The sequence below is a fragment of the Lepidochelys olivacea genome (genome assembly GCF_965140295.1).
Source record: "Lepidochelys olivacea isolate rLepOli2 genome assembly, chromosome: 9".
Classification (NCBI taxonomy): domain Eukaryota; kingdom Metazoa; phylum Chordata; order Testudines; family Cheloniidae; genus Lepidochelys; species Lepidochelys olivacea.
This window is the reverse complement of record NC_140419.1, coordinates 62,933,145-62,949,037: the sequence shown is the minus strand read 5'-3', so window position 1 is coordinate 62,949,037 and position 15,893 is coordinate 62,933,145.

The window sequence follows — 15,893 nt, the reverse complement described above, 5'->3', positions numbered from 1 at the left end:
GGGTTTGTGTGTGGGGGAGTGGAGGGGGGAGAAGAAAACCTGGATTTGTGCTGGAAATGGCCCAACTTGATTATCATACACATTGTAAGGAGAGTGATCACTTTAGATAAGCTATTACCAGCAGAAGAGTGGGGTGGGGGAGAGAAAACCTTTTGTCATGGTAAACACCCATTTTTTCATGCTTTGTGTGTATAAAAAGATCTTCTATACTTTCCACAGTATGCATCCGATGAAGTGAGCTGTAGCTCACGAAAGTTTATGCTCAAATAAATTGGTTAGTCTCTAAGGTGCCACAAGTACTCATTTTCTTTTTGCGAATACAGACTAACACGGCTGTTACTCTGAAACCAAACATAAGGAAGTACTTCTTACACAACGCACAGTTGACCAGTGGAACTCATTGCCAGGGGATGTTGTGAAGGCCAAGACAATAACAGGGTTCAAAAAAGAATTAGATAAGTTCATGGAGGATAGGTCCATCCATGGCTACTAGTTAAGATGGTCAGGAATGCAACCCCTGCTCTGGGTGTCCCTAGCCTCTGACTGCCAGAAGCTGGGACTAGATGTTAGGGGATGGATCATTTGATAAATTGCCTTGTTCTGTTCATTCCCTCTGAAGCATTTGGCCCTGGCCACTGTCGGAAGACAGGATATTGGGCTAGATGGACCATTGGTCTGACCCAGAATAACCATTCTTCTCTGAATTGCTTCCATTTTTTGTGACATCTTTCCGGTCCTGAGGAATCCAGAACTGAACTCAGTGTTCCAGAGAACGAGGCATCACAGCCCTATAGATAGGGACCGTTATCACCCAGCTCCATGGTTCCAGGTCGCTGTTCCATATGCAGCCTTCAAATCACACTGCCTTTTCCTCTCTCTTTGCTGCCCTCTCTTTTGGCCTTAGTGTCCAAGTGTCTCTCTCCGTCCCCTTCTCCCACTGCTGCTCGCCTCTGGCTAGAGCAGATTTCCATGCAGCCCTACCCAAGAAGCCTGACCCCAGGCCCTGCTAGAATGACACCCTCTGAAGATCTGCGCCATTCACAAGTGGCCCCTGAGGGCCCCCTTCCCTGACAAGCCATGCCCTAATGGCTGAATCTATGCACTGTCTAGCCAGTCTCAGACATGCCAGCATCAGAACATAAGAACATAAGAATGGCTATACTGGGTCAGACTAAAGGTCCATCCAGCCAAGTATCCTGTCTACCGACAGTGGTCAATGCCAGGTGCTCCAGAGGAAGAGAACTTAACAGGTAATGATCTAGTGATCTCTCTCCTGCCATCCATCTCCACCCTCTGACAAACAGAGGCTAGGGACACCATTCCTTACCCATCCTGGCTAATAGCCATTAATGGACTTAACCTCCATGAATTTATCCAGTTCTCTTTTAAACCCTGTTATAGTCCTAGCTTTCACAACCTCCTCAGGCAAGGAGTTCCACAGGTTCACTGTGCGCTGAGTGAAGAAGAACTTCCTTTTCTTTGTTTTAAACCTGCTACCCATTCATTTCATTTGGTGGCCCCTAGTTCTTATATTATGGGAACAAGTAAATAACTTTTCCTTGTTCACTTTCTCCACACCACTCATGATTTTATATACCTCTACCATATCCCACCTTAGTCTCCTCTTTTCCAAGCTGAAAAGTCCTAGCCTCTTTAATCTCCCCTCATATGGGACCCGTTCCAAACCCCTAATCATTTTAGTCGCCCTTTTCTGAACCTTTTCTAATGCCAGTATATCTTTTTTGAGATGAGGGGACCACATCTGTATGCAGTATTCAAGATGTGGGCGTACCATGGATTTATATAAGGGCAATAAGATATTTTCCTTCTTATTCTCTATCCCTTTTTTAATGATTCCTAACATCCCGTTTGCTTTTTTGACTGCCGCTGCACACTGCGTGGACAGACGTCTGCAGAGAACTATCCACGATCGCTCCAAGATCTTTCTCCTGATTAGCTGTAGCTAAATTAGCCCTCATTATATTGTATGTATAGTTGATTCTCAGTGAATGCTGTCTCCCCATGTGAATTACAAGATCACCCAGACTGCTGCATGCTTAATAGGACAAATCATACTGTGTACTACTTTCCATATAAAATCTCAACACCCCTAAAAGCTCATTCCCGCAGGGGCTTCGCTTCCCTTCCCTTCCCGTTGGGGGGGAGGGATAGCTCAGTGGTTTGAGCATTGGCCTGCTAAACCCAGGGTTGTGAGTTCAATCCTTGAGGGGGCCATTTAGGGATCTAGGGCAAAAATTGGGGATTTGAGCAGGGGGTTGGACTAGATGACCTCCCAAGGTCCCTTCCAACCCTGGTAGTCTATGAGTCTATGATTCTTCCCTGGATGCTGCTGAGGTCTGCCACTTCCACCGAGGAAAGCTGTGATGGTGACATAGTGAAAGCACAGAGCTGGAGGACGTGTGGCCATACGAGCACTTTGCTTTCCCAGCTCCACACAGGAAATTACTCACACTGGGTAGTTTCAGGATGAAGTACCCACTCCAGTCTCCAGCATGTTCTCATTTCTCTCACTGTATGCCAAGTGAGACTCTCTTGAGGCGCAACAAAGACGCTTTCCTTGAGCCCATACACTCTAGCGTAGGTGTTGGTGCATGCAGCACTGATGAAAGGTGCCAGATCGATAATGCTGGAGACTCAAGTCCCTAGAACAAGTGCTGCACTGGCCATGGTAGTACAAAAGTCCACTACCCTGGCCTACCAATGAAGGGACCACCCCTCGGGGTGAGAGTGCCGTTTGGTGTTCACACCCCCAAAACCGCACCATAACCGATTCTCTCAGCAGAGAGGTCAAGGGCTGAATAGATTGTGGAGACCAGTCTCTAGAAACTAGCCTGACACCCAACACTGCACTTCACAAAGGCTCCCAAACAGCCAGCTTTCAGTTACCATCTACCTGCAGTGGGACCAATGATCTAGAGGAGATAGGCTCTGTACCTCAGCTCCTGTTTTATTCTGGCCCTGTTCCCTGTGTCAAGAATGCAGGACTGGTTTCCAATCTGCCCTGGTGCTTCAGCTAAATCTTTCAGGGACACTTTGACTTAAATTCTCCAACTCATCAAGAATTAAACTATTTCGATGTCTACGGGGCTTGTTCTGCATTACTAGACATTTAATAACACACTAGTGTTTGGAGGGAGCTGTCCAGGGAATCGCGGGGTGAAATCACTGGCCTGTGTTACACAGGAGATCAGACTAAATGATCATAGAGGTCTCACTATCTAAGAATCTCTGGCTGCCCTAGACTCCACAGAACAGGTCTGCTGTCTGCCTGCCACCCTGCCCTTAAACTGTTCAGCTTAACCGTGGAACCAAATGAAACTGGGACCAAAGTAACAAAACCATCTCCAGATAGAATTGGATCTTGAGAGGTAGGAACAGATTCAACACTCTTTGGGGCATGTGTGTGGGGGGGAATAAATGCAGTACAAATCGATCCACTCCCTGCACTCAAACGCTTCCTCACTCTCTGCCAGAGTACGTTCTAGAAAACATGCTCTTCAAATAGAAACAAAGTAGTGCACAGAGGCTAGTGCCTCCTCTGCAGCCCCCATTAATCCTGGAACTTCCCCCACAAACCACATGGGAGCGTTTGTCGCACAGGAAAACAAACTTTCTGCAGAGGCAGGGGACACATTCACTGCTGTGGTTCCACTCAGATAACATCAGCATCTTCCATTCCTATGGTCACCCTCAGCTTCTGGGTGCCCAGCAAACAGTTAGTACAGAAGCTACATGGTTGTGCAATTGTATGTGTAATAACATCCCTGCTAGAGGATTGAACCCAGGACTTTTGGCTCTGAAGATATGAGCCTCTCCTGCCTGAACTAAAGGCAAAGCTCCTCATCTTGGATGCAACAGTAGACTCATCAACCTCTATTCTTGTTCCAACCACTAAAGGGAGACAAAGAACCACAGTGCTTTAGTATGGGGTACATAAGGACCAGGGATAAATCCTGGTCAGGCTGTCTCTCTCAGAAGCTTTCTCTTCCCACCCTTTCTATGCGCTCTTGATTAGATAATGAATCTCTTCTGCCCTGATTAATTCACATCCAGCAAAGAAACCAACTGCTTTGCCTCAGCGTCAGAGAGGATGACTCCTGCTCACCTGCTCTTCAGGAGCTCAACTCCAAGGGCCCACCAGACTCAATGAAGGTCTGAAGTATGGAAATGCAGCTGATGATCCCACAGTTTCTTTGGGGGCTGAGGGTAGCAATCATATCCTTAGCCTGCCTCTGGTGGCCTGAAGCTGCCCCTATATCCACATCTGAGTCAGTGAGATTTCCACCACTACTTCAACAACCACCACTGATCCATTAAACTCTCTCTGGAACACTGCCACATCAGCATCAACTTCCTGGACACCAGGATCAGCTTCAACAATGGAACCCAGCAGACAACTATATACAGGAAACCCACAGATCACACCTACCTTCACAGATCCAGTAACCACCAAGAAATCTGTTTTCAATAGCCAGGCGCTCAGATACCACAGAATATGCTCCAAGGAGAACGTCCAGGATATACACATTAACACACTCAAAACTGCCTTCACCAAACAAAGAGACTCCAGCAGAGAAGTAGATCACATCATGGAATTGGCACCCAAATACCCTGAGATAACTTGCTTCAATACAGAAGTAAAATCCCCTCTGATTACACACTCTTAGCAGTCACCCACCCTCCCACACTGGGACACATACAAGGTATCAACAGCTACAACAAATACTCGATGGGGAGCCCACCCTGAAAGAAATCTTTCCTGAACCCCCTCTTCTGCGCTTCAAACAACCCTCCAACCTCTCCAATGGCATCATGAGAAGCAAGATCCCCACAGACCAGAACCCACCAACTCAAAGCAGCACCAGACCCTGCCAGAACAACAGATGCAAAACCCGCAGACATATCTCCATTCCTACAATGATCAACACCCTCCACAACAAACTTTTCAAGATCCATGGGTCCTACGCATACCTATCACAATAAGTGGTATACCTCATCCAGTGCGCTAAATGCCCCAATAACAACTATGTGGGTGAAACCAGGCAATCACTGCACTCTCAAATGAGCTCACATAGGAAAACGATAAAAGACAAAAACACCACATCACCTGTGGGTGAACACTTTTCACAAAGTGATCACTCTATATCTGACCTCTCGGTACTTATCCTCGAAGGAAACCTGTACAACAATTTCAAAAGATGAGCTTGGGAGTTTAAATTCATAACTTTGCTGGAAACTAAAAATCATGGACTGATCAGAGACACTGGATTTATGGCTTATTACAGCAATCTGAAACCCACTAACAATCTCTCCCCCTTCCCCCCCCCAGCTGCTTCCCTGCCACACACACACACTTCCTTTCCCCCCATATGACTAGAGGAAAGTTAATGGGCCACTTCACCTTGAATAGTCCCTTGAAGTATGCATTAACTACTTATGCTAAACAATCTGTTGTACCTTGAATGTAGCTGTGACTCTCAGAGGGCAGCTAAACAGCTGCACTGCTGAAGCACTTTAATGAAGATGCTCTATGTGTACAGGAGAGAGCTCTCCTGTCAGCGCAGTTAATCATGAGAGGTGCTGTCTATGCTGACAGGAAAAGCTCTCCCACCAACTTAGCACTGTCTACCCTAGGGTTTAGGTTGGTATAACTATGTCGCTCAGGAGTGTGGATTTTTCATACCCCTGGGTGATGTAGTGATACCGATGTAAGTCTGTAGAGTAGAGTAGACCAGACCTGAGGAAGAGCTCTGTGTAAGCTTGAAAGCTCGTCTCTCTCACCACCAGAAATTGGCCCTATAACATATATTACATCCCCCACCTTGTCTCACTAATATCTTGGGATCTACATGGCTACAACAACACCACATGCCAGGGGGGGCAGTTTTAGAAGAGAACTAGGTTAATTGTCCAAAAAGTGTTTCCTTCTACAACAGCTAGAAGTCTAAATATAAATGGGAGCCTGAGTGATGTGGCAAATTTAGGCTCCAATGCTACTGGAGTCAGTGGAGCCCCCTGCTAGCAACACCAGGACAAGGAACAGTCCCTTAGAGCACATAAAAAGAAGAGGAGGACTTGTGGCACCTTAGAGACTAACCAATTTATTTGAGCATAAGCTTTCGTGAGCTACAGCCCACTAGTTCCATTTAAATGAAGAGCAGGATAAGCGTGAGGGAATATGGCCCCAGTCTCTGGAGATCTGTGGTTAACAGCTTCACGGCTTTGTAAGCATCATGTGCTTTGGGCGCGCCTTTCCCCAGGGCACTGCCTTTGCCATGGTGCTTTCGCTTAGTGGCCAAAGCATTCACACTGTGAGTAGCAGCACCCTTATCGCAAAGGATGACTGTGCGCTGTGGGTGTTTTATGGGGGAGGGGCGACCCAGCCGCTGCTGAATGTGCTACTTCACCGAGCCACGAATTCCATCTCTCAAGGGTTCTGACAGACCTCAGTGCTGTGCCCAATAGCAATGTCACGGGAGTTTCCTATGTGGGTGTGGACTGGGGAGATTCTGAAATGTGAGGGAGGAGGTCAGTCCCTATGTCTTAGTGGGAATGCTTTCCCCACACCTCTTAAGAGAGGCCGCCAGCACCAACGGAGCATTGCACCTGTGCTCCTGCATAGGAGGAAACATTCGGTCAATGTGACCACAGGAGCTCTGGCCTGAAAAAAACTCAGACGTTTGTGGTACATATGAGCTCAGCAGGTCTGGCCAGCTGGAACTGTGCTACCAATGGGGACTGGGGATGAACCTCACCCAATTCCCAACATGGAGACTTGTCTATTGGACAAGCAGGGGATCTGGCTCATGGTGTCAGTTCCCCAGGGCCCGTGGGCAGTGGCAGAGCAGATTCCCTATGGCCATAAATAATATTACAGACCCTGGCTCCCGGCCGGGTGCAGATGGGGCATCTCTCTGTAATGAGCACAGGTTTACAGCGGAGCTCCCAAGGCAGGTGTTGTTCTGGGTCGGTGTGATTTGCTGCCAGGCTCTTGGTTAGCCACTTCCTGCCTCAAGGCAGCCCCGTGTGTGACGTATGGCTTATAAGAAAAGCAGATGGCAGCAAGACAACAAGAGTTGCTAGGCAACCTGCCCTGTGGTGTAAAGAAACAGGCAGCCTCAAAGGCGTGCCAGGGGACTCATGAGTAGGGTGACCAGATAGCAACTGTGAAAAAAGGGGACAAGGGGTGGGGGGTAATAGGTGCCTATATAAGAAAAAGTCCTCAAAAACGGGACTGTCCCTTTAAAAATGGGACATCTGGTCACCCTACTCATGAGTCCCACTTGCCTGCTCTGGTCTGACAGGTGGTTTCCATCACTTCTGTCTCCTCTGCAGGAGCTCACGGGGCTACAAGCAACCTGTCCTGTTGTCCGTTACCGTCAAACGGCCCATTCAGCACTGGTGGGAGGCGCTGGGCTGACAGCCCTGGGGAGTAAAGGTCTCTGCAGAGCCGGTGGGTCCAGGGCGATACTACTGCCACTCAGCATGCCCTGCCAAGGATGTGTCTGTGCCCCTCAGTTCTCACTCAGAGGGCCCTCCATGGCATCAGAAGGTCTCTGTGCCCTGTTCAATCCTCAGCCTCTCTGCTGAGACTGCCGACGAACTGCTACAGGTGGTGGTTCTTCGCTAGAGTCCAGAGAAGGGAATGAGCTCCTGCAAACTGACCGGATCCTGCGGTCACGGAGAGGATTGCTGACCACAGGCTGCAATGCCCCCATATCCCTATCACTTAGGAAACTGACTTGGGTGATAGGGATATGGGGGCATTGCAGCCTGTGGTCAGCAATCCTCATGACCGCAGGATCCAGATGAGGCCCCAGGGGGCGACACTGCCCAACAAAGCTGTGTGCCCTAGTCTGCAAGGGGACAGGCAGGGAGCCAGGGGGTCTGTGTGTGGGTGCAACACCCCAACTACAGGATACCTGGTGGGTTTACTGCATCTTACTGCATCTTTACTCTTCTCTATCCTAAGGGACACCATATTGGGCTGGATTTGACCTGGCCCCCTAGTGATGAAATGACACAAGTTTCTAATATTGTGAATACTCGAGGATGGGACCAGAGACCCTCCAGACTGAAGATCTCAGGACAAGATAGAAACACCCTGGATCAACAATCGCCCTGCCCTGAACAGCAGATCACACCTAGCCCCTTGTGCCCTGGACCTAAACAAGAGCGGGTGTTGCTCAGGTCATTGGGGTTTCCAGGGGAACTTCAACTTATGTCCATTCAGCCATCCCAGGAAGAACAGATATAGAGACCCAAGTGATGTCACCTGCAGCATGGCACCTCCACCCCACTGCACGAGTGCTTGTGTAGACCTGGGAGCTGGAACATTCAGGCTCAGAGACAAGAGTGGAACCAAGCAAGGGCTGCTGATCTGTGGGGCCAGGCTGATCCCTGGTGTAACTCCCCTACATCACGATGAGCTGGTCCAAGGATATTTTGTGGGAACGGAAGGGAGCAGGGAGCTCCTTCCCTTTTAGTGCTTTACAGAAGACGACCTTTGCTTCACCCTCTTCTGCAGGAAGGTGTGCAAGACAACACACCCTGCTGCACGGCAGCATTTCAAGGTGCTAGGAAACAGCTCTGTCTCTTTGTGAAATGTCTGGGCAGGACAGTGGGTAACTACCTCCTCCCACCTCGCAATGTGGAAAAAGACAGGTTTCAGAGTAGCAGCCGTGTTAGTCTGTATTCGCAAAAAGAAAAGGAGCACTTGTGGCACCTTAGAGACTAAATAAATTGGTTAGTCTCTAAGGGCCACAAGTACTCCTTTTCTTAATGTGGAAAAAGAGAACCACAACTGTGGGGATTTCTTCCCTGGCTTGTTCACAAAGGGGTAATGGAGATTTTGATCACAAGGGTCATGAGATGGTTAGGAAAGACTCCTAATTCCAAAGAAGAAGTGAAATTAAAAGTGATCTTAGTGCACCATTAGCAACAGCAGCCGGCTAGTAACAATACCTAGCCCATCTAGAACATTTTAATCTATAGTTTTTGAAGCCGTTGATGTCTGGCACTGCCTCTGATAATCAGGCCTAGTGGTTGGAGCGTGGGTCACAGGTAGGTGTAGGGTTAGATCTTGGCTAAAGGTGGTTCAGGAATTGAGATCCAGGGGCAGGTTGGGGTCAAAACTGAGATCTCAGAGGCCTTGTGGAGTTTTAAACAAAGTCTGAATAGCTCTGTTCTCTCTGCAGAGCTGTTTGGTTGTTGGGAGTGTCCCACAAGCTGTCCCCCACCCTCCAGCAAAGAACCAGGTTGGTGAGGGAAACTATGTTGCTTGCAGGGAGTAGCAAACACCCAGCCTGTCACATGCTGCTTTCAAGCGGATGCAATCGGGGCTGATAAACTTTGCACCACGTCCACCACAGACATGTGAGAGGGATACTATTTTCTCACTCTCCATTCTGCATATTCAAAACCACATTTTCTCTGGCCTGTGAAATTAAATGGAAGCTATCATCATGCTTGGGTACACCCTGCTCCTCCACAGCTCTTCACTTACCACGGGTGAAGAATTCTTGCAGGATAAGGGGCATCCTTTCCACACAGCAGGTGTTGCATATCTCGGAGATCAATGGGTCTGCTCGGTAGCTGAAAGTTAAGCATGTGCTTCTGGGCTTTGCTGGATCAGGGCCTAAATTGTAGGCAATAAACGCCTGTCCAAACCCTATTGAAGTTAAGAAATGAGAGTCGTTCTGTTGACTTCAGTAGACAAGACATTGGACCATGCCCTAAAGAAAGAGGGTGCAAAGGACCCAATAGCAAAGAGGATGTCACACTTGCTGCTGGTGCCCTACATTGGGAGGACAGCGCAGGTTTTAACACCTTATGTTAGAGATGCTAAAGGAAGGGAGAGCTGGTTCATTGGCTTTTTCTTTTATTTTATTTGAAGTTTTGGCTGTTTTCTCTGAAATTTCAAGGAGAATTTTCATCCAAATTTGAAAAACGTCAACCAGTTGGTTGGGACAAATGGCAAAAAAAAGACTTTTCCCAAAAAATTTGTTCCATCTTTTTTTCTTTTCTTTTTTTTTTTTTGCCAATTTTTTGTGGATATTTTGCATCAAATTATTGAAATGTGAGAAATTTCGACCAGCTCTAAAGGAAGGTACAGCAAACACCTGCTAAGTGGGATGTCCCGCGGGACAGCCACGCACGACAGTGAAGAGCACTTCCCATTTAAGAGCAAACACCTGTTTGTACCCCTAGATTGTGATCACAGGAAGCTGTAAAAATGTCCCTCCTGCCTGCGTGGATTCAGGGTTAGATCTGCTGGTGTTAATGGCAAATGTCAGTTTTCCTACATCTTGCACCTGGCTAGCCTGGGATAGCCAACACAGCCAGGGAAGAAAAGATCTCCATTTCTTCTGGCTCATGCACCAGCAACAGAATGGTGACTGGATCCTCCTTGCGGGGTCTTTATCACTACAGAACATGCGGGAGCCAGCATTGCCCACAGGTCCTAGGGTGAGTTTGCTCAGCTTTTATGTTTTAACGGACGGCTTTCGGCACTGACTCAAGGGTTTGTGCTGCCAAAGGCCCTGCGCAAAAACAGCCACCCCTCCCAGCAACTCACCCACTAAACAATCACTAACACATTTTGCTGCCCCTACTATTTTGCTGCTTAGAAAGAACCTTTGGGGCTTGCGTATATTTATAGAAGCGGTTGCTTGGCAACTCCTCGAGTCACGTTGCGCTGTGTGTTTAGCAGATGTCTTCTGGGAATCTTGACATCATGCGTGGCTCCGATGCGAGGAAGTGGCTAACCTCACCGGCTCTGCATAGCATGCATAGCCAGGCAAGCCCAGTAGGGAGAGGTCTGGTTTCCAACCCTTGCTGGAGATGAATTTTTAAATACTTTCCCACATGCTGCTAACTGCAGACACAGGACTAAGGGGGCAGGGGATGTGGGTGGGGTATGCAGAGACAGTGTTGGTGGTGATGCTGCTACATAGAATGACTCATAGAAGTGGTGAAACCTACTAGGTGACAGTTGGCCCATCCCACCCAGCCCTCCCCAGTTCAGGGTGAGTCCCTATAACACACTCTCTAGTGCTCTGTCCTGTCCCAGCTGATATAGCCTAAGTGTTGAGTCTTTTACCACTCTGTGGTTCCCAATCCACTTTGCTCTCCCAATTGCGTGGCACCGCATGGCAAACTTCTGAGCAGCTCTGAATATGGCATCTTCCCACAGTATGCTGAGCAGCTCTGAATATGGCATCTTCTGACCTTTCATAGAAGCTGCTGCAGCCTTTTCAGTGTGTCTCACTGACCACCTCTAAGTTGCCTTTTTGTCCTTTAAGTGGCTGCTGAAAGGCACTAGAGCAGCAGCAGTGGGGACAGATTCATCCTCAGATCAGGTACAGCATGGCCAGGGGCAGCACAAGCTTCCCCTGTACACATGGCCCTTTGCCAGTAGTGATCTTTGACATGGATCTAGGCCAAGATTTCAGGGGTGGCTAGGGATTTGGGATGCCTGAGCTGGGATACCATAAAGGGGCCTGATCTCCAGGAGGACCGAGCACCCGCCCGCTGAAAGGTCATCCCCTTTAACAAACCACCCAGAAACTCACCACTTCAGGAAAGTCTTGGCCAGAATGGGCCTGACTGTCATCTACATCCAGACCCATCCACACCACTCTGGCAGTCTTGTAGGTCCTCCACTCCCACTTTAAGACCCCTTTACACAACTGGAATGGTATAAATGGGCCTTTCTGGAAATGAGAATCAAGCGCAATAACTTCCATCTCATATGGGTATATGTGAAAGGATGAGTTTGAAATAATAATGTAATACCTTTTTCTTGTACAGCACTTTTCATTGGTAGATCTCAAAGCACTTTATAAAAGAAGTCAGTATCGTTACACCCATTTCAGAGTTGGGGGAGAGGAGGGAAAACTGAGACACAGAGGTGACATGACTTGCCCAAGATCAACCAATGGCAAATCAGTGAGTAGAAGCCAGGTCTTAAGAGTCCCAGACCAGTGCTCTGGCCACTAGGCTACACTTCCTCCAGGGAAATAGGATAGGGCCATAGCAATTGTTGTTCTTTCAGGTTCAATGATCTCACTTTGTGGGAGTTTTCTGTAATGGATGGTCATCTTTGCAATAGTGATGGTGGCAGATGCCTAAGGGTCACTTGGAGGCCTGCAAACTGGCATAAATCCACTGCAACACCCAGCATACATTTGGCCCACTGCTTGCTACAGGGCTCAGAACTAGACTGCTTTGTAGCTGGGCTGCCTGCATGACTCCAGGTTAGAGTCCCTGGCACAGGAAGTACCATCTGTGCTTGCAGCTGAGCTGCCCTAGCCCCTGCACCTGGACACACAGCTCATGCTGGCTGCAGCCCCCTCATGTCCCAGGAAGCCATGAAAAAAACAGGTGTTTCCATGTTATAGAGGCAGGGCTTGTGCAATCAGAGGAGGAACTAGGTAGTCTAAAGGTCTCCTTCCCCTGCCAGCGCATCACAAAGCTCACGTTCCCATCTGCAGCTGAGTGCTGGTCAGTCCCTTTTTAAAGACACCATAGATCCCTTTTTTCTAAAAGAGCAGTTGACTGCTGGATATTTATAAATCTTGCCCCAGCTGCGGAAGGCCTCAGCAGGCAACCTTAATTGGGGCATTTCCTAACTTCTGAGTGCGTAACTTTGCAACCTTAAGGTTCTTTTAGTGTAGATTTTGGGGATGTTGTTAGAAATGGATCTATCAGATCATGTGACATCATAATTAGAGGCTTTAAATAACATTAATGCCATCAATTAACTGCTGATAGCAAATGTACTCTAAACATGTTCTTGCTCTCCTGTTCTGATGGCATCTCCTTATCAAACATAATTGTGCATCGTTTCACTTTATCAGCAGGAAATCATGAGGAACAGGGCATCATGACATATAGCTAGAAGGGGACAGAAATAGTTTGAGGGGAAAGTGATGCTGATATTTATTTACAAGGGAAACTCTTAGCTATAGTTTGTGGTTATACTTTGACAAGTGACTGTGTCAGACTGCTTACTCACCAGATCTGCTCCCAGGGTCGGCTCAGCTCCATACAGAGGACATCACCAGCCTACGCATCCCTGAAGTGCAGTGGAAACCCTCAAACTGGAGCTTGAGGGGTGCACAGTCTTGCACAGGGGTCATTAGACCTGCTGGGTGCATTCTGAGCACTAGCTCCTGACGAATAACTAAGGGCTGTTGTTAATAGCTTTGATCCCTGTAAAGTCCTGAAGAAGCAGTACAGCTCAGCAGAGCTCTGATCTCCATTGTACAGCCTCAATGGGATCATTGATTAAATTCCCATTACAGGGCCAATCAGTTGCATGTGTGCAAATGCACTGAGGGCAAGGGAGCTGCCAGCTGCCACTGAGGTTATCGTTGGCAGGCAGTGAGATTGCACAGGCGTAATCAAGGGCACAGTGCTCCCTGTGAGAACACAGAGGCAGCAAGTTTATAGAAGTCCTGGTATCTTCTGGCAAATCAGGCTACCCCTGCAAGCAAGAAAGGAGGGAAATTCCAGGTCCATTCTTAAGCACAAGCAACTCGATGGGACTCATTCAGAAAAAAAGCAATCTGGGACCAATAGATGGTAGGATGGAAATTGTTGAATCATAGAATATCAGGGTTGAAAGGGACCTCAGGAGGTCATCTAGTCTAATCCCCTGCTCAAAGCAGGACTAATCCCCAACCAAATCATCCCAGCCAGGGCTTTGTTAAGCCTGACCTTAAAAATATCTAAGGAAGGAGATTCCAATACACCCGTATTTCCAAGCACAGTCAAACTAAAATCCATAGGCAGAAAGATGGGTTCCAGGGCTGGGGGTCTGATTCTTCTCCAGTTTATCCCACTGCCAATTGGGAGTATCTCCATTTAAGTCAATGGGTTACTCTGAGTGGGAGGAGCAGTGAGAAAAGAATCAGGCCCCCGGATTCTCACTGTAGGCCATTTTAAATGAGAGACAAGCCCCTTTCATTCAGGCTGTTGTGCAATGGAATAAAGAGAAGCAGGAGTTTAATTTGAACATGTTTATTCACGGAGGGAGGGATAGCTCAGTGGTTTGAGCTTTGGCCTGCTAAACCCAGGGTTGTGAGTTCAATCCTTGAGGGGGGACCTGGGGCAAAAATTGGGGATTGGTCCTGCTTTGAGCAAGGGGCTGGACTAGATGAGTCTCCTGAGGTTCCTTTCCAATCCTGATATTCTATGATTCAGAGTCAGTCTGTGTCCTGGCCATGTGGATATGGATGTATTCAGCGCCCAAAGTCTGAACAAGTTGTTCTATAAAACCATGCTGTGACCAAAATGGCCTATAGCTGCCCACCCAGCCTCACTGAGCATCCCACAGTGGACTGGAGATGCCCTCAGTGCCCTGCAGAATGTCTTGGAGATCAGGCTAGGGCCTGCTTGCTTCTCTGTCTCCTCCTCCTCCCCACATCTCAATGAGCGGCCCGCAGGGCAAAGCCCCATATCTCCCATCACCAGTGCAGTACCCCAAGCACCAGGGAGCCTCACTGAGCCATGCCAGCAGTGCCCTACCTGCCCACCGCTCTGGGGTCCTTGCCGCTTTCCCTGCACGGTACTTATGCAGGTGGATGCACCTTTGCCCAGGCATCTGTTGCTATGGCAATAGGCACTGTACATCTACACTGCCCAAAAATGCCCCTGGCTGGGAGTTGCAGCGCCCAGGTCAGTTGACTCTGGCTCGTGGGGCTCATGATCCAGGTCTAAAAATGGCAGTGTGGCCATTTCTGCTCAGGCTACAGCCCAGGCTCTGAAAGTCGGGTGATGGGGCTGGGTCTCAGAACGGGGGCTCCACCCGTAGCAGGAGCAGCTACACAACTATTTTTAGCCCTGCAGCGTGAGCCCAATTCAGTGGAGCCAGGCTCTGAACTGGCCTGCCTGAGGGGGAGCGTAGCTGTGCTCTTAGGTGGTCAGCTTTGGGGGCAGAGCTCATCGGTGTGTTCTGTGTTTGTACAGCACCTAATGCCGTGGGGCCCTGGGCCATGCCTGGGGCTCCTGTAGGCTACAGTAGTACAAATAAATAATGATTTGCCAGGAGACACACGGTTCTGTGAGCCAATGGATACCAAGCTTGGATCCAGTTTCAACCTCCCACCCAGCTCAAGGGCCAGAGCCACAGCTGATGTAAATCAGTAACACTCCACTGACATCAGGGAAGCAAGTGCCACCAATGTACACCTTTAGGGCAGCTCAGGGTCTGAGGTTTTGGTTTGGGCTCATCCTCCTTTTAACAAAGACAAAGGTGGCAAGAAGCGAAGGAAGGGGACTCAATCCTCTTGAGTGAGGTTTAAATTTGTGGGGGGTTAAAAAGGGAAGAACTAGAAAAAGACTGAAACAGAGAATTGAAATGTGAGAAGTGGTCAGATACCTTCCCCAGCCCCTGAGAGAAAACGCTGTTGTTCCCACACCCAGTCTCTTTGCTTTTCCCATCTACCCTCAGTACCAGCACTCATCCTCATTTCTTCTAGTACCCAATCCTAGTTCAGCTCCCTTCAGAGTCCCCATGTTCCTAATATTTGATGAATAATATCAGTTTGGTGCCCTATAAACTGGTGCTGGCATTCTGCCCTTCCACTGATGATCTCTTCTGATCATGTCAAGGGTTAATGTCCTGTTCTGTACACAACATTTGTTTAAAACACACACAGAGCCAGACAGCTTCAGCCCAAGCACTGCCTGCTTCCGCTCTCTGTGAAACTCAGCTGGTCCATGCTGCAGAACTCCCACCAGCTCAGTTGTGAGATCAGAGCCACCCACTCCAAGGCACCAGCTGTAGGAGGCCTGACTTAAGCTGGCCAGTCCCCTGGCACAGAGTTCACACCTCCCCCCCCCACACACGCCCCTTCTCAGACACA